Below are 19829 nucleotides of genomic sequence, written 5' to 3' on the forward strand. Positions count from 1 at the left end.
GACTAAGGATAGCGGAGCTAACACACGTAACACTCTTGTGGCTGATGAACACAAATATTCATCAGCACACTCCAAAATTATACACACACACACACACACACACACCTGCCACACACACACACACACACACATATATATATATATATATATATATATATATATATATATATATATATATATATATATATATACGTATATATATATATATTATATATATATATATATATATACTATAATATATATATATAGATATATATATATACGTATATATATATATATATATATATATATATATATATATATATATATATATATATATATATATGTGGCAGGTGGAGGTCGGTAAGTTATTATTAGGCATTAGGTTATCCATTGGTTGGTGCTGATAGAGGAGGTTGGATTATGTCTATATAAACAACATGCATGTGTGACCTAAACGAGCGTCACTTCCCGGGATCCTGTTTCGCTTCCGGTTTATGGACTAAGGGCTGTTGTGATTTTGGTATGTGAAACAACTATCGCTATGCATCTCTTTAAAACACATATTATACATGTCAGTTTTCTGCAGCTTCGCAGGACGATCGCGCCAACTGTGGTCATCTCCGTGGCTGCAGATATCGTGGCTTTGACTTATTGTTCGTGGTGTGTGTCTCACATCTGTTTATGCGACCATATTCAGGTAATGTTATGCATGTTAATGACTGTAATGGCGTGCTGATTTACTTGCGTTTCGGTAGTAACTCGTGCGTTTATTGTAGTCAATACAATGCCGTGTATGGGCGGATGACGACTGTTATTTTCCCTCGTGTATCCTGAGCTTCACCAGCTGAATGATTAAACTGAAACTATACTTCGCATTGCAACTATGGAGTATTATCTTCACCTCTACTGACTCCCGGGTCCCTGCGCCTGTTATATGGTGGGTCTGATTCATGTGGGTTTTATTATATAAATGTTTTATGGTGACTGGCTAACATGATTAGTTCTCCCTATGTTGTAGAGTGATAGGGGCATGCAGTGACGTCACCGCTGTCTTGTTCTTCGTTGAACGTTCGTGAATGCCATTTTAATGCGGTTGTGAATCCGCTAATGGTGTGGGAGTGCTGTTTTGTACTTAGATGGTCCAGTTGTGTTTTTATTAAATTGATTTTAGTTATTTTTGGTTAATCTCTGTATCATTGCCAATGTACTGGTGAGATTATTTGTTTTCTCTCTGTTGTTCCAGTGACAATTGGTTTTGTGTTCTTTATTCTTTAATTTGATTTAATTCTCTTAATTTGTTAGTGTGTTTGGCAGGCGTTAAGTGTTAGCTGTGTTGCCTGCCTAAACCTTGTTAAACATTTTTGTTTGTGTGTGAGTGTTCTGTTATTCTGTTTTACAGGAGCTGCAGACCTTTTCTGAAGAGCAGGGCTGAAGTCTTTAGGTGGTGATGGTGTTTCCTCACGGACTGCTGTGATTTACCGTGTGCACTGGGGCTTTTGGGAGTGGTGTAAGTTTGCAGTGTACGTAGAGAAAAGGCCTGTACGGCCGGTCATTTAGCCCAGGCTGCAGCTCCTCGTGTTGTCTTTTCTGGACCATTTGTGTGATTGTGGTTTTACAAGTGAATGCATTTTACATTTTCTTTGTCATTAAATGCAATAAACAGTGTTCCATTTTATACCAGTACCTCTGTCTCCATTGTCCATTTGTCACAAAGTGGGGAACTTGTGCACAATATTTTCAATCAATTCCTTGGGTGAGATTCCCAGGGTGGAGTAGTCGGGCATTGTTAACCCTTTAAGGTTTTAAATCATTTAAATTCATTTAATTCATACCCTCCCTCAGCCATCTGGCCACAAACTGGTGTAGTCGGCAGGATTCTGCTTTTGTGGTGTCTTATTTTGGAGGCATTGGTATTGGTTTTGGGTTTAATGTGTATTTGTTTTTGTAAAGTGTGTGTAGGAACAAGACAGCGGTGTATGTTCAACTATTCTCTCTAATCTTATTTTTTCAGGTAATTTAATTTTGTTTACTGTTCAAGATGGAGGGAGAATTGCAGGAGCTATGGGACCTGGTGATTCAGTTGAGAGTGGAGAATGAGCGGTTGAGACAGGAACAACCTTCAGTAAGTTCCCTAGCGAGTAATATCACCCATGGCAATGATGCGGCAGCAACGGCTAGGCCTATTTTGCCAGGTGCTGGTGCCGCATCAGCGGATAGGTTTGTTTTTGTCCCTAGAGACCGGAAATGTCCAAAATTTAGTGGAACGTCAGGTATAGGTATTGATGAATGGGTCGAAGAGGCACAGGCTTGTATCCGGGCCTGTTTCTTGTCTACGGCTGACCAGGCGTTCTTTTTGTTCGATCACTTAGAGGGTGAAGCTCGGGAGGAAATTAGGCATCGTTCCGCTGCCGATAGAAGTAATCCAACTCTCATAAGCGAGGCCCTACGTGAATTGTATGGCTGCTCATTGTCGTATGTGGCTTTGCAAGAGCCCTTTTTCTCCCGGAGGCAGCGGGAAGGAGAGACCCTTTTGGAGTCCTCCCTTGCCCTGATGGGCCTCCAGGAGAAAGTTAACCTCTTACCTGTCGCCCCACTATTGTCATGATTTTCACCTACATGACATACCCAACTAAAAAGTGGTACAGCTCCCACATACTTTGACACACAGGGGTCTCATTGGAAAGAAGATAATCTCTAGTTTCTGATAGTGTGTTTCTAGGTGTGATTCTAGGCCTTACTGACAGAGTTACAGAGGCTAGAATGTAGGATTTCATTTCCGCCCAAATAATTTTTCTGAAAACTGCCTAAAATACACTACTGTAAACACATGTCAGGAGCTAAAGAACAACTCAGGGTCATAGCCACATGTCTTATCTTTCACCATAAAAAAGGCAAAAGACTCAAAAATGGAGTTTATATGAATGTTTTTCTACAGGTATGTCCATGCGTTTTTGCTTTGTGCCATTTGGAGACTCCAAAATGAACCTTGGGTACCCAGAGTTTCCAAGGCTTATAACTTTTGAACCCCTTTGCCTAGAAACATAATCTTGGTATCTGACGAAAGCTTACACTCTGAGGTATGTTGTTGTGTAATTGGATTTGATGTCAGTCAAATTTACTTTAGCATAACCACAAAAAAACCCATTTTCTTCCATTCCTCCTGAGATTTTGATAAAGGGCACACAAAATGCACTGTCAAAGTGTTTTTATGTTGAAGAATTGTAAAATGAACTATTTACATAATTTACAAAAACTGCAAAATACAAAACACACACACAAGAAATATTTACATGTTATAGAAAAGTCACAAATTATTCATGGTGTGCCATGTATTGTAACAGTTCCTGGTTATTACGAAGCACAGGCATACGTTGCAGGAGGTGCACTTTACTGTGGTCCTCCGGTGGCAGTGGACACACCTCCTCCGACCTACGGTGCCATCCTGCGAAAAGTGAACAGGCTTGTGTGAGGCACCTTGGGGAGCAGGAGGGGGTGGCTGTTGAGGGGCTGTGGTGGTAGACCCAACTTCTCTCAGCTCCATCACCAGGGTCTCCTGAAAGGCCTTGTGGGACATCACCTTCTCCTGCCTTGCAGTGGCGATCTCCTTGTAAAGGATTAAGGCATTGACGATGGCGATGTCGATGAAGTGGTACAGGAAAGGCCGGTACCACGTCTTGGTTTTGTGCAGGACACTGTAATAAGCGATCATGGCATCTGACAGGTCCACACCACCCATGTTCCTGAGTAGAAAAGGAACATAGCCATTACATTACACTGATATTGATGCACTCTCACTCACTCACTCATTTTCTATCGCTTATCCGAGATATTGATGCATTGACATATCAATATTCATTTAAAAAAAACACTGTACATACCTGTTGTAATCCTTGATGGATGGTGGAATGGAGATATCCTGCACACGCCACTGCCCATCTGCCCCCTTGATCAGTCTCCGGACACTATCGTCCCCATGTGCTGCATGAAGTGTGGAACACATCAGCACATCTCTGGTGTCCCTCCACTGCACAAACAGCAGGGGCCCCTCACGGATCCAGCAAATGGTGCCCCGGGGAGATGACCTCACAAGCCCGCCTGGCCTGTCTTTGGGGAACCCAATACGCTGTCCGTGAATGGTATCACAGGCCCAGATCTTCTTTTGCAGGAGGTCACGAAAGAGATCTGGGCTTGTGTTAAATTTATCTACAAATAACTTGTACCAGGTACCAAGCAAATGCGTATTTGTGAGACGCATGACGGAGTCATAGCTGAGCCCCTTGTTGATTGGCGAGCCCCTTGTTGATTGGCGCTCCCCTGCCTTCATAGATGAAGTCCCAGGTGTAACCACTGGTGGAATCCGCCAGCACAAACAGCTTATAACCCCACTTCACGGGTTTATTCTTCATGTACTGGCGGATTTTGCTGCGGGCTTTGGAGACGACCATCCTCTCATCGATTGAAATGCACTGGTGGGGTTGATAATGCGCCATGCACATCTGCCTGAACTCCTGGTACAATGGCTTTATTTTGCCAAGCTTATCGTACCTAGCAGTGCCTCTTGAGTCTTGGCAGCATCTTCACCAGGATCACTGAGGTGGAGGGCGCGGGTTAGGGTTACAGCTCATACCTTCTCCAATAGTCAGTGACTGCTGTTGTCTTGAGTATTCCCATATATATGATCATTGCGAGGTAGGACATCATCTTTGCCATGGTAATCCTCTGGAATGTGTCCGGGTGATTCCTTTCTCCATATTTGTTGGAATTGTTCATGATGTCTTTGTTATTTGTCATGAATAAACTGAACAATTGTAGGATGGTGTATTTTACACCACCCATGAGCTGGCCACCAGGTGTGCGTGCTGGGAGGAAGGATGGCTGATCAGGAGTGATGTCCTCCACATCAGTGCCCTGCCATGCACCTTCAAGTCCAGAACTCGGAGTGCTTCTCCCTCCTGCTCTCTTTCTGCCTCTGCCTCTTCCTCTCACATGACTTGCAGGCTGTGTGGAGCTGGAGGGTTGGGGTTCCAGGTCTTCCTCCTCCTCCTCCACAGTCACTGGGGTCCTCATGGGCCTCTTTCTCTCTGGCTGCCAATCTGAGTCTGATGACTCTGGCTCTCTGAAACAAAGAAATGCAATGGTTAGCTTGTCACACCTCATTCAAACAATCTCAATGCCCAATAACAATCTCAATGCCCAATAACGACCCACAACCCTCAGAATAAACTCAGTGCAATACCAGGCAGAAATTCTGGCTCTCTGAAACAAAGAAATGCGATGATTAGCTTGTCACACCTCATCCAGACGCATTCAAACAATCTCAATGCCCAATAACAACCCCAACACTCAGAATAAACTCAATGCAATACTAGGCAGAAATTTTTACACAGCACCCTTCCCAAGATACAAAGTTTCTGTATTGACCACAGTCAGATCACATTTAGAATTTCCCCTTACACATACACACGCACGCACGCACCCATATATATATATATATATATATATATATATATATATATATATATATATATATATAAATAAATAATAAACACATAACATAATATATGTACTCACGGTTCTAGATCAGGATCTCTTCCTTTTAGGAAATCCTCATCAGCTTCTGAATCCATGGATAAATCGCTCTCGGCAAATCACAAATCTCGACGAAAAATCATCTTCGGATAATTCGCACATCATGTTGGCTACCTGATCAGGCGTGAACAACTTTTTGCCTTCCATTTTGGAAATTCTTGGCAAACTTTTCAAAAATACCTACAAGTTGTCCAAAAACCGCACCAACGTCACAAACGTCACTTTCCGCAATAACACCAACATTAACAGCTGTGTGTGAGGGCGCACGCTTTACGCATCTGGAGATATGTTTATACGCACGGCTCTAACAGCCACACCCCTTTACCTGATGGTGCATATCATATATCGTTGGAAGCGACTGTTTATTGGCTACAGAGCTATGACACTCACGGATCATGCAATTGCTACTGGAGGGAGCAATTGTCAATCAAAGAGAGGGTGTCCCACATATGATGGAGAGACATCATTGGCTTGTTAGCTGCCTATCTCTGCATCACAGGCACCGATTGGCTAAGAGAGCTTGTTTGATTCGTTAGACCCTTTTCTACAAATCTGATGCCCAAGTGTAGTTTTGTAAGCCTCCAATGAGCAGCGAGAGCCGAAAGAAAGGGCGGAAGTGAAGTACTGTTCGCAGTTTCCGGTAAGAAACGTAATATTTGTGAGGCGAGCAAAGCGTTTTTGATTAAAATGCTTACATATTCCAGTTCCTTAAACTCTTGGGGGTTTTTACAAGCATTTTGTTTTGGAAAATATTACCGCAGTGAAGAAAGGCAAGAGTTTAATGGTAATTAAACAGACCGAACTAGCGCCGCCTAGTTCCGGTGGCTATCAAATTGATTAAATTATTATGACGGCTATAAATCATATTATGCTTTGTGTGTGGGCTTAATAAAATCATGAGAGTTTAAGCTTTCAAACAGTATATTATTTAACAGTGTATTTAGAGGATTTAATGATTAAAAGTTACAATGAAGTTGCTGCAGCTTCGCCTCCTAGCGGTGGTGGCTCGTTTCCGCGACGGTGACCTGTAATTGGTTAAGCAGCAGTCGTTCTCCGCCATGCCAAATGCGGAAATATTGTTGCGCGACCAATTTGTTGAATTTGTGTTAGATCCGGCATTGCGTCGTGAACAATTGGTGCGCCGGCAGCCATCGTGTATCTTCTTGGATGTCCGGGGTGAGGCGATACGTTGGGAACGGGAAGGGACGCCCGGGGGAACGAGACCTAGGAGTCAGTCACTTCCGGTAGCATGTGGGTTTCAGTGTGGGGTACAAGGGGAGCCACAGGCTGAAAGCAGTAGTTCATGGTCAGAATTTGCAGAATTGCGTGAGATGCTTAAGTTACAGCAAGAGCAAATAGGTCAGCTTACGCAAGGGCTTGCCCGATTACAGAGCTTTCAGTCCCGAAATACCTCTCCTCGTCGTGGTCCAGTAATATGTCGGCGGTGCCAACGTGAGTCATTTTGCTTGGGACTGCGATGGACAGCGTGCTCCCCCTCGGTTGAGGCCTCTTTCTAGGTTGGTGCCTGCAACCCGGGAAGTACCCACCGAACTGCAGAGCCACTGTTCGGTTGGGGAGTTTGATGGCTCTATTTTAGATCCCATTACGTCTGTGCCTCAGTTAGTTTTGTCTTGCCCTCATCTCGTTGCCCTTTTTGGTGGCGTTTCGATTCCCTGTTTGGTGGACACTGGATCGATGGTGTCCACCATTACAGAGAGCTGTTTCCATGAGGATGCCAGTCATGCAGGACTGGGGGCAGTTCTATCCCAGGAGCAGGGAGGTCAGGTGCGGCCCATTGCATATGCCAGCCGCAGTCTCCGGCCCACTGAGCGCAATATGTCCAATTACAGCTCAATGAAATTGGAGTTTCTTGCACTCAAGTGGGCCATGACTGAGAAATTTAGGGAATACCTATTAGGGCAGAAATGTTGTGTTTACAGACAACCACCCCCTGAGTTATTTGGCGCTACTTGGTGCTACAGAACAGCGCTGGGCTGCACAACTGGCCTCCTTTGATTTTGAGATCAGGTATAGGTCAGGGAGGAGTAATAAGAACGCAGATGCTCTCTCACGACAGAACCCACCATGCTCCCTTAACTGGGGTTTGGGTATTGAGACTTTGGGCACTAGTGTGCCTGTGGAGGTACATCAGGCCTTGGATGATAGGGTGGTCTTTCCAGTTACTCAGGCTGTTATGATGTCTTTTCCCAGTTACTCAGGTGAGGAGATGCGGTCTTTACAGAGGGCTGACCCTGTGTTTAGTGAAGTCCTGGGGTTGTGGGAGAGTAAGAGGTTCCCTAGTGGGGAAGAGCGCCGACAGCTGTCAAAACCAGCCTTAGCCCTCCTTCGTCAGTGGGATAGGTTAGTGGAACAGGATGGTGTAGTCTATCGTGGAGTTCTCCGTCCTAATGGTGGGGAGGGGTTCCTGCAGGTATTGCTACCTAGCGCACTGTGTACGGAGGTGCTGACCTTGCTGCATCAAGATCATGGGCATCAAGGAATCGAGCGTACCACAGAGTTAGTCAGGCAGCGCTGTTATTGGCCTAGTTTGGCTTTAGAGGTAGCTCAGTGGTGTAGGGAGTGTGAGCGATGCCAAGTGGCCAAGGACACACAGCCCGCTGCCCGGAGCTTCATGGGTCATTTGTTTGCGTCTAGGCCTAACGAGATTTTGGCAATTGATTTTACGGTCCTCGAGCCATCTCGGACAGGGATAGAGAATGTATTGGTGATGACTGATGTCTTCACCAAATACAGTATGGCTGTCCCTACTCGGGACCAGAGGGCTTAGACCGTTGTTGGAGTATTGGTGGTGGAGTGGTTTTACAAGTTTGGGGTTCCTGGTCGGATTCATTCCGACCAGGGCCGCAATTTTGAGTCTTGTCTGATGCAACAGCTGTGTGCTTTGTATAACATTCAGAGGTCTCGTACTACACCTTATCACCCAGCGAGACGCCCTATTTCCTGATGTTTGGGCAGGAACCCCGGCTCCCTGTGGATTTCCTTCTTGGTAGGGTCCAGGAGGCTGTACAAGGTACTGTACATGATTGGGTGGTGGAACACCAAGCGCGACTTCAGGTTGCTTTTGATAAGGCTTGTGAACGGTTACGGCAGGCTGCTGACCGCCGTAAAGCCAACTATGATCAAGGTGCTCATGATGTCCCGTTAAAGGAAGGCCAACTAGTGTACCTCCGAGATCATGCTAAGAGAGGTCGTCAGAAAATTCAGGATTTATGGAGCTCGGTTGTACATCAGGTAGTGAGAGCACCCAAGGCGGACGGCACATTCAGTAGCACCACTGGGTGAGCCAGATAGGGTTAAACATGTTCATCGGTCCTCATTAAAGGCATGTATTCGGAGGGAGTTATTGGTATTTGAGGGTAATCAGACCCATCAAAGTTCTGAGGTTAACCCTCCATTGGAACAAGTGAGTGTGCAGGAGGATAAGTCTGAACCAGAATGGTTGTTGGTTATTCCAGGAGGACACCAGGTAGCGGGAGTATCACATCCTGCTGAACTAGCTTGTGCAGAACCATCTTCCACAGGTATGTTAGTGCCATCAGGAGTTGTGCCAACATCCTCCATTGCACCTGATTTAGGGGTAAGACAAGCTAGTGAGTCATCAGCAGATTTGCTGGTAAGCGTTCCGTCCGTTAGGGACGAGAATGAGGGTCGACGGCCGCGACGTACCACCGCTGGCCACCACTCTAATGTTCACCACCTTCCTCGGACTGTAGGTAGGGTAGTGTCGGAGGCTCATACAGCTTCTACTGCAGCCTCAGCTATTTTTAGGCGACGATGCAAGACCTTAGGGGTGGACTGTGGCAGGTGGAGGTCGGTAAGTTATTATTAGGCATTAGATTATCCATTGGTTGGTGCTGATAGAGGAGGTTGGATTATGTCTATATAAACAACATGCATGTGTGACCTAAACGAGCGTCACTTCCCGGGATCCTGTTTCGCTTCCGGTTTATGGACTGAGGGCTGTTGTGATTTTGGTATGTGAAACAACTATCGCTATGCATCTCTTTAAAACACAGATTATACATGTCAGTTTTCTGCAGCTTCACAGGACGATCGCGCCAACTGTAGTCCTCTCCGTGGCTGCAGATATCGTGGCTTTGACTTATAGTTCGTGGTGTGTGTCTCGCATCTGTTTATGCGACCATATTCAGGTAATGTTATGCATTTTAATGACTGTAATGGCGTGCTGATGTACTTGCGTTTCGGTAGTAACTCGAGCGTTTATTGTAGTCAATACAATGCCGTGTATGGGCGGATGACGACTGTTATTTTCCCTCGTGTATCCTGAGCTTGACCAGCTGAATGATTAAACTGAAACTATACTTCGCATTGCAACTATGGAGTATTATCTTCACCTCTACTGACTCCCGGGTCCCTGCGCCTGTTATATGGTGGGTCTGATTCATGTGGGTTTTATTATATAAATGTTTTATGGTGACTGGCTAACATGATTAGTTATGTTGTAGAGTGATGGGGGCATGCAGTGACGTCACCGCTGTCTTGTTCTTCGTTGAACGTTCGTGAATGCCATTTTAATGCGGTTGTGAATCCGCTAATGGTGTGGGAGTGCTGTTTTGTACTTAGATGGTCCAGTTGTGTTTTTATTTAATTGATTTATTAGTTATTTTTGGTTAATCTCTGTATCATTGCCAATGTACTGGTGAGATTATTTGTTTTCTCTCTGTTGTTCCAGTGACAATTGGTTTTGTGTTCTTTATTCTTTAATTTGATTTAATTCTGTTAATTTGTTATTGTGTGTTTGGCAGGCATTAAATGTTAGCTGTGTTGCCTGCCTAAACCTTGTTAAACATTTGAGTGAGTGAGTTCTGTTATTCTGTTTTACAGGAGCTGCAGACCTTTTCTGAAGAGCAGGGCTGAAGTCTTTAGGTGGTGATGGTGTTTCCTCACGGACTGCTGTGATTTACCGTGTGCACTGGGGCTTTTGGGAGTGGTGTAAGTTTGCAGTGTACGTAGAGAAAAGGCCTGTACGGCCGGTCATTTAGCCCAGGCTGCAGCTCCTCGTGTTGTCTTTTCTGGGCCATTTGTGTGATTGTGGTTTTACAAGTGAATGCATTTTAGATTTTCTTTGTCATTAAATGCAATAAACAGTGTTCCATTTTTATACCAGTACCTCTGTCTCCATTGTTCATTTGCCACAAAGTGGGGAACTTGTGCACAGTATTTTCAATCAATTCCTTGGGTGAGATTCCCAGGGTGGCGTAGTCGGGCATTGTTAACCCTTTAGGGTTCTTAAATCATTTAAATTCATACCCTCCCTCTGCCATCTGGCCACATTATATATAAATAAAAACATGACACTAAACAGGTACTTTACTTAAGTACATGTCAGAGCCCATACGTCTTTACTTTAACTTGAGTAAAAGAGTGTAGTCACTACTTCTACTTTTACTGGAGTCTTTTATAAAGAGTATCTGTACTTCTATTTGAGTAAAGGATGTGTGTACATTTGCCACCTCTGACTTTGACTGACAGAAGCACAGAGACATGTGAGTGAGTGCCGGCAAGGATGTGTGAGTTTATTATTGCTGAGAGAGGCTTTAATGAACTAGACTGTGTTTTTTTTTTTTTTTTTTTTTTTTTTAATCGGATCACCTGAATAACTGCAACCTTGCATTCAGGATTTGGGCAAAAATGTCATTCTAGCTTTAAATCGTGACTGAAAACCGACCTTTTCTGCCTTGATTTTTCACCTATGCACTTTCACACCGGGGTCAAATTTTTGTAAGACAATCAGGTCAATAGATATAATGGGAAAATAGAGGAAGGGTTTATATAAACTATCATGAAAGTTTTATCTAAAATCAAAATCACACAGTTTTATAAATGTTTCTAAAAAAAATAAAAACCCTCCAAACTGTATCAATATACTTTTTATATTTGTGTAAATTTTCTTATAAGGCTGTCAATAAATCTAGAGTTGGTTATAAAAAAAAAAAAACAGAAATTCACAGTGACCTTAGAAATTTATTTGCCTCAAAAAAAAAAAAAAAAAAATGAGACCCATATAGTATACAGTATATTTACTATAGTGGAACATTCACTGCTTGCTCAGAGCTTACAAGGGACATTTTCTCAATCAATCGATCAATCAAATTTTATTTATAGAGCACCTTACAACAACCAAAAGGAGCACAAGGTGCTTTCCAGTAAAACAACAATTGACAATAAAATATAAGAAAAAAATGAACATAAAATAGCAGTTGAAACAGGGGCTACATGTTAAAAGCTTGTAGGTATTAAATGAGTTTTCAACTGCTATTTAAAAACACTCAGCACAGTGATGCATCGTAAGTGTGCTGGAAGTGCGTTCCACAGCTTTGGAAGGCAAATGACCGGCCTCCAAACTTTTTATATTTAAACTTGGGAGTGACCAGAGACGTATGTCCAGAGGAGCGGAGAGATCTTCTCACACTGTTTAGTTAAAAGAAACTCTTTAACTCAAAGTGAAACACAATGGGCTTTGACACTTTTAGGTCCTGCCTAAGAAAATTCTATGATTATAGCGCCACTTACCGGTTTGTAGAAGCAACTGAAATATCGCAAAGGCAACAAAGGCATCTGTAAGTATAAGGAAAAATGTATGTGGACCCCTGACCATTTGTTTCCCTCTGTGCTGATATAATAGCATACAAATGTCTGGCTAAAAATTTTAGAACATATCTTTTTTGGTGTCTATTAATCCACAGGAGCATTATAGAGGTTTTATTAGGCTTCCCAGTTACTCAAAGGTGTTCAATGACGTTGAAGTCAGATTCAGGGCTCTTTGCAGGACATTTCAAATTCTTCCACTTTCTGACTAATGTGACGGAAATTTTTACTAAGAATCTGTTTGTGAAATTCTGACCTTCTGTGTGCAGGCCTAGAAATTGGTTTTGACAAGAAATTGTTATTAGCAGAGACTAGAGCTAGTCTAGAGCCAGACTAAATCTCCAGGGTGAAAGTGTACAGTATAATATCTAGATTGTTTTACCTGATGCAACCCCATCCTGTTTAACCCCCCGTCACATCTTTTTTCAAACCCCAGATAGGCACCTTCCTAATGGACCTTTGAGTAGTCAGCTGGTCATGAGGTTTACCCAGTTGTTTTGTGCTGTGCACTGTGGACAGTATACTATAAATCAGGCATTCAATTCAATTCAAGTTTATTTGTTTAGCACTTTTTTACAATAGACATTGTCTCAAAGCAGCTTTACAGAACATAAACATAGAACAGAAGGTAAACATAAGGAGTGATATAAAGAATTAACAAAATAAAAATTCAAGATTATTATTAGATATATATAGTTCACAATGTGTATGTATTTTTCCTCCAATGAGCAAGTCTGAGCTGACGCAGGCAGCAGTGGCAAGGAACAGATCAATAAAGTATCCCTAAGTACAGGAGTTACAGCTGGGTGATCGGGTACCTCACCCCTTACACAACCTGAAAGTTCCTCCTCCACTGGCTGGGTGCTACTCTTTTTTTGAGGTTAGAAACTTTTTTATATCAAGTATAATAAATCCATCCTAAGAGTGCATGCAGTTAAATAGTCTGTTTGAAAGCATTTCTTATTTCTAGAAAAATCCTACATTCAGCATTCATTACTGTTCCAGTTTCTGCACACAAAATGACCAGTGTAGCTCAGGGACAAATTAAATCTCACACCTCAGTTAGAATTTTACTGAAAACTTTTACTAACATTTTATTTTGGATCACAAAACCTCACAGATGAGTTATTATAACACATCCAGAATCCAGCGTATAGAGGCTGAGTGAATGTGGTGTGGACTCTGTGGAGGAGCCTCATGGTGTCAGAGACGCTGTAGAAGGACAGAGTTCCTGCACTGTGATCCACATACACTCCTATTCTGGAGGATGATGGACCTCGGAGCTCAGTCTCAATGTTGTTGTGGTAGAAAGAGACAGAGGAAGAAGAACACTGCAGACTCCAGGACTGACTGTTGCGCCCAAACAAACACTCATAACCCAGTCCTTTCCTGCTGATCTCTTTATATGACACTGATATGTCCACATTACCGCTCCTCTCCACCTCCCAGTAACAGCGTCCACACACACTCTCCTTACACAACACCTGAGTAAAGTAGTCAAATCTCTCTGGATGATCAGAGTATCGCTGTCGTTTCTCACTCCATGTCACCACTCTGTTCTTCTCAGACAGAATGAGATGAGGATTTGCTGTGTTTGGGTCCAGAGTCAGATAACAGAAATCTACAGTAATAAAATGTCCACATGTTAGATGTTAATCACAGGATTTATAATAAGTGTGTGTGAGACACCTGTCTGTGTTTCTATCCTCCTAATGCTGCTCTATAAACATGGATCAGATTTAGATCAACAATACAGAGATTTTAACATTGTGTGTGTCTGTGTGTGTGTCTGTGTGTGTGTGTGTGTGTGTGTGTGTGTGTGTGTGTGTGTGTGTGTGTGTTTGTGTGAGCGTGTGTGTGTGTGTGTGTGTGTGTGAGCGTGTATGTGAGTATGTTTGTGTGAGCGTGTGTGTGCGTAAGTTTGTGTGAGCGTATGCATGTGTGAGCGTGTGTGTGTGAGAGTGTGTATGTACGTATGTTTGTGTGAGCGTATGCATGTGTGAGCGTGTGTGTGTGTGTCTGCGTATGTTTGTGTGAGCGTGTGTGCGTATGTTTGTGTGAGCGTGTGTGTGTGCGTATGTTTGTGTGAGCGTGTGTGTGTGCGTATGTTTGTGTGAGCGTGTGTGCCTCTGCGTGCGTCTGCGTGCCTGTGTGTGCGTACGTCTGCGTGCATGTGTGAGTGTATGTCTGTGTGTATCTGTGTGTGTGTGTATCTGTGTGTGTGTGTGTGTGTATCTGTGTGTGTGTGTGTGTGTGTGTGTGTGTGTTTGTGTATCTGTGTGTGTGTGTGTGTGTGTGTGTATCTGTGTGTGTGTGTGTGTGTGTGTGTATCTCTGTGTGTGTGTGTGTGTGTGTGTGTGTGTGTGTGTGTGTGTATCTGTGTGTGTGTGTGTGTGTGTGTGTGTGTGTGTGTGTGTGTGTGTGTGTGTGTGTGTGTGTGTGTGTGAAACCTACACTGCAGAAAATCTTCTCTGCTCTTTGGTTCTGAAGGTAAAACCATCTGAACTGCTGCAGCTTTGGAGACACAGAGACAAAATGGAGACAGAAAAATGAGGTGGAAACAGTTTAAAGTGTGAATATGAAAAATTAGCTTCCTCACGTTTATTTCAGACGTCAACAACGTCACCATCTCAATTTATTCATCAGCTACGATTTTCTCCACAAATGTAAGATTTGTACTTTGTTTATCTGCTAAATTGATCTTGATGTCATTTACAAGACTGATGCTAATACTGTGTGATTTTCTGCAGTCTTGTTCCTGCTTACTTCTTATTTCTGTTAGATGAATTTTATGGCTCTTTTTACTGTGATACAGAAACAATGTTTGTTTGTTCACCTTCTGGTCTGATTTTGTTGAATTCTCCATCCATCCATCCATCCATTTTCTACCGCTTATCCGGGTCCGGGTCGCGGGGGCAGCAGTCTAAGCAGGGATGCCCAGACTTCCCTCTCCCCAGACACTTCCTCCAGCTCTTCCGGGCGAATACCGAGGCGTTCCCAGGCCAACCGAGAGACATAGTCCCTCCAGCGTGTCCTAGGTCTTCCCCGGGACCTCCTCCCGGTTGGACATGCCCGGAACACCTCCCCAGGGAGGCATCCAGGAGGCATCCGAAACAGATGCCCGAGCCACCTCAGCTGACCCCTCTCAATGTGGAGGAGCAGCGGCTCTACTCTGAGCTCCTCCCGAGTGACTGAGCTCCTCACCCTATCTCTAAGGGTGCGCCCAGCCACTCTGCGGAGGAAACTCATTTCGGCCGCCTGTATCCGGGATCTTTTCCTTTCAGTCATGACCCAAAGCTCATGGCCATAGGTGAAGGTAGGAACGTAGATCGACTGGTAAATAGAGAGCTTCGCCTTGCGGCTCAGCTCTTTCTTCACCACAACAGATCGGTATATCGACCGCATCACTGCAGAAGATACACTGATCCACCTGTCGATCTCCCGCTCCATCCTTCCCTCACTCGTGAACAGGACCCCAAGATACTTAAACTCCTCCACTTGAGGCAGGAACTCTCCACCAACCTGAAGAGGGCAAGCCACCCTTTTCCGGCTGAGAACCATGGCCTCGGACTTGGAGGTGCTGATTCTCATCCCCGCCGCTTCACACTCGGCTGCAAACCGTCCCAGTGCATGCTGAAGGTCCTGATTTGAAGAAGCCAACAGGACAACATCATCTGCAAAAAGCAGAGACGAAATCCTGTGGTCCCCAAACCTGACTCCCTCCGGCCCCCGACTGCGCCTAGAAATCCTGTCCATATAAATAATGAACAGGACCGGTGACAAAGGGCAGCCCTGTCGGAGTCCAACATGCACCGGGAAAAAGTCTGACTTACACCCGGCAACGCGAAACAAACTCCTGCTCCGGTCATATAGGGACCGGACAGCCCTTAACAGAGGGCCCCGGACCCCATACTCCCAGAGCACCCCCCAGAGGCCATCACGAGGGACACAGTCAAATGCCTTCTCCAGATCCACAAAACACATGTGGACTGGTTGGGCAAACTCCCATGAACACTCCAGCAACCTGGTGAGGGTATAGAGATGGTCCAGTGTTCCACGACCAGGACGAAACCCGCATTGTTCCTCCTGAATCCAAGGTTCGACTATCGGCCGAATTCTCCTCTCCAGTACCCTGGCATAGACTTTTCCGGGGAGGCTGAGGAGTGTGATCCCCCTATAGTTGGAACACACCCTCCGGTCCCCCTTCTTAAACAGAGGGACCACCACCCCAGTCTGCCAGTCCAGAGGCACTGTCCCCAACCGCCACGCGATGTTGCAGAGGCATGTCAGCCAAGACAGCCCCACAACATCCAGAGACTTAAGGTACTCAGGGCGGATCTCATCCACCCCCGGTGCCTTGCCACTGAGGAGCTTCTCAACTACCTCAGTGACCTCAGCTTGGGGGATCGACGAGTCCACAACCGAGCCCTCCACCTCTGCTTCCTCAATGGAAGACATGTTGGTGGGGTTAAGGAGATCCTCGAAGTACTCCTTCCACCATCCGAGGATGTCACCAGTCGAAGTCAGCAGATTCCCACTCCCACTGTAAACAGTGTGAGCAGGGCACTGCTTCCCCCTCCTGAGACGCCGGATGGTTTGCCAGAATTTCTTCGAGGCCAACCGATAGTCCTTCTCCATGGCCTCACCAAACTCCTCCCAGACTCGAGTTTTTGCCTCTGCAACCACCCGGGCTGAAGCTCGCTTGGCCCTCCGGTAACTATCAGCTGCCTCCGGAGTCCCCCGAGCCAACCAGGCTCGATAGGACTCCTTCTTCAACTTGACGGCATCCCTTACTTCCGGGGTCCACCACCGGGTTCGGGGATTGCCGCCACGACAGGCACCAGAGACCTTACGGCCACAGCTCCGTGCGGCTGCATCAACAATGGAGGTGGAGAACATGGTCCACTCGGACTCAATGTCTCCACCCTCCCTCGGGATCTGGTTGAAGCTCTGTCGGAGGTGAGAGTTGAAGATCTCTCTGACAGGAGACTCTGCCAAACGTTCCCAACGGACCCTAACAGTACGTTTGGGTCTGCCAAGTCTGTCCAACTTCCTCCCCTGCCATCGGACCCAACTCACCACCAGGTGGTGATCAGTTGACAGAAACAATGTTTGTTTGTTCACCTTCTGGTCTGATTTTGTTGAATTCTTCCTCGCAGATTTCCTCAACTCGTTTCTTCAGATCTGAGATTTCCTCAGTCCATCAAATGAGAGATGTTGATTGACAGTGAAGCTGAGTGAGTCGTCACATCCAGGAGAAACACAGAGAGACGGGAAACTCTACAGAGAGGAAGCACATCATAGAGAAGGAGAAAAGTGGACGAGAGGAACGAATGAATCTCAGACTGAATCAGAACAAAGACACACTTGTGATCTCAGACAGGAACATTTCTTGTTGCTGTAATGAGCTTTTAGGAGGAAACTTTGTGAGGAACAGCGCCCTCTGTAGATCAGACAGTGAGTGTTACCTGGAGGAAGTGGATGTCATCGTGTGTGTGTGTGTGAAAGCTGCTCCAGCTCAGTGACTCTCCTCTTAAGATCAGCAATCTCCTGCTCCAGTTGATTCAGGAGTCGTTCAGCTCGACTCACTTCAGCTTTCTCCTGAGCTCTGATCAGCTCCGTCACCTCCGAGCGCTTTTTTTCCATGGAGGTGATCATCTCAGTAAAGATCCTCTCACTGTCATCTACTGCTGCCTGTGAACGGGTCTGTAAGGACACACACACACACACACACACACACACACACACACACACAGAGAGAGAGATGTGAGATCAACTCTTTCTATTACAGTGACTCTATAATGTGTGTTTTTATGTGAATCTCTCAGTTTCCTCCTCACCTTAATAATGTCCACAGTCTGTTTCAGCTCCTGCACCTTCTTCTGCTTCTCTTGGATCCTCTGCTGGGATTTTATCTGATCCTCCTTTAACTCATTCTTTAGCAGAGTTTTAACATGGCCTTTATAAACTTTAGGTATAAAAATGCTCTAAGAATCTTGTTACACTGTTGGCTGTTTAAAGTGCACTGACTGGTCTGAGCTTTTCACACTTCATACCAGAAGAACCTTTGACTTAAAAAAAATCCACTTCACACTGAATAACAGTAGTATAACTCAATAGAAAATAGATTTAAAATACAATTTGTAAAATCTGACTTAGAAAAGAATAATGTTGTCCAGTTCTCACCTGTTTTTTAGTTCTTTCTGCTTTAGTTGAAACTGTATCATGGCCTTTGTGTTGATCCATCGTACACAAGTAACAGATGAAACTTTGGTCAGTACGACAGTAGATCTCCATCAGTTTGTCATGTTCAGAGCAGATCTTCTCTTGGAGCTCTGCACAGGCTTCAACTAACTTGTGCTTCTTAAAGGCAGGAGACTGATAGTGAGGTTTAAGGTGATCTTCACAAAAGGAGGCTAAACAAACCAGACAGGAATGAACAGCTTTGTGTTTTCTCCCGGTGCAGGAATCACAATCCACATCTCTAGGTCCAGCGTAACAGTGAGCAGAAGCAGCTTGGAGTTCAGTCTTCTTCAGTTTCTCCACCACTTCAGCCAGCATGTTGTTCCTGCGTAGAACAGGCCTTGGAGTGAAAGTCTCTCTACACTGAGGACAGCTGTAGACTCCCTTTACGTCCTCCTGATCCCAGCAGCCATTAATACACACCTTACAGAAACTGTGACCACAATGTAGTGTCACTGGAACCTTCAGGAGATCCAGACACAATGGACAGCTGAACTGATCCTGATCACTAGTTTCTGCCATTTTCTTGAACTCACAGGAAAAGAGAGAGTGTGAGAGAGAGAGAGTTCTATAAGTTTTGTTTTCTCTGAAATGAACTGGTTCAGTGTGTTATTGTGTAATAGAGAGAGGAGGTGTGGCTTTACAGAGTGATGGTTTCCCCCTCTCCTTTTACAACAAAGTGGTTCAGCCCAGGTAACCATACCTGCTGTATTGCTCTTTTAGCGGTCTTTTCCGTCTTTCTCCTGAACCAAAGAGGTATGCTGTTAGCATAGGTTGAAAATAATGCACACACAGAAATACACAATGTTTAAATTGTTCTTATTTATTTTGTTAGATATTCACAGATGTAAGATCATATATATTTAACATAAGTTTCATTGTTGTGGATTGGTATATTTGGGATTGTTATTTTTATTGGCAGTGTTACTGATGTGTGAGCTGAGGTTGCCGTGAAGGCCTGTTTATATATGAAAATACATTCTCTATGCAGACCCAATAGAGCGACCTCCTGTGTTTTTTCACTCATTCCAAACACAACGCAGACCACAGAAGCATACGGTTACACTAACTGTTAGCCAAGTTATTACAAGTGACTTAAATCAATAAAATCTGTTTGTGTAATTTGGTGGTTAGTTCTGGATCTTTTTCGAAAAGAGAAAGAACAAAAATTAGGATAAATGAGGATACAGCTTAGACAGTATTTTATCTCTCAAAGGTTCAATCTATTCCGGTGGATCTACACCAGTCTAGCAAGATCTGAAGCTTCTAGAAAACATAATGAAGGCAGACTCACATGTTCCAAAATATTTTTTTATGTAAGTCTGCTTTCAGCTTTCTTAATAAGAAAGGAAAAAGGGGTTTCAGTTGTGCTAGCGAGAGGAATG

At 44.4% G+C, this 19829-nt stretch overlaps 1 long non-coding RNA gene and 1 pseudogene across 3 annotated transcripts; one reads left to right on the forward strand and one right to left on the reverse strand.

Annotated features, from left to right (window-relative positions):
* The first annotated feature begins 361 nt into the window (after window positions 1–361).
* On the forward strand, window positions 362–10722 carry LOC113649459. 3 transcript variants are annotated; one of them, XR_003442136.2, is made up of 6 exons: window positions 362–502; window positions 569–679; window positions 759–919; window positions 1382–1600; window positions 1994–2104; window positions 10438–10722. It is a non-coding gene; the product is annotated as an uncharacterized LOC113649459 (long non-coding RNA). The 3 variants fall into 3 exon arrangements; XR_003442137.2 differs by having other exon boundaries at window positions 363–502; window positions 1382–1502; XR_003442139.2 differs by having other exon boundaries at window positions 363–502; window positions 1382–1489.
* A 2432-nt stretch (window positions 10723–13154) lies between these two features.
* Window positions 13155–18966, reverse strand: LOC113649458 (annotated as a pseudogene).
* Between the last annotated feature and the right edge of the window lie 863 nt (window positions 18967–19829).

The sequence above is a fragment of the Tachysurus fulvidraco genome, chromosome 11, assembly GCF_022655615.1.
Source record: "Tachysurus fulvidraco isolate hzauxx_2018 chromosome 11, HZAU_PFXX_2.0, whole genome shotgun sequence".
In the NCBI taxonomy this organism is placed as follows: domain Eukaryota; kingdom Metazoa; phylum Chordata; class Actinopteri; order Siluriformes; family Bagridae; genus Tachysurus; species Tachysurus fulvidraco.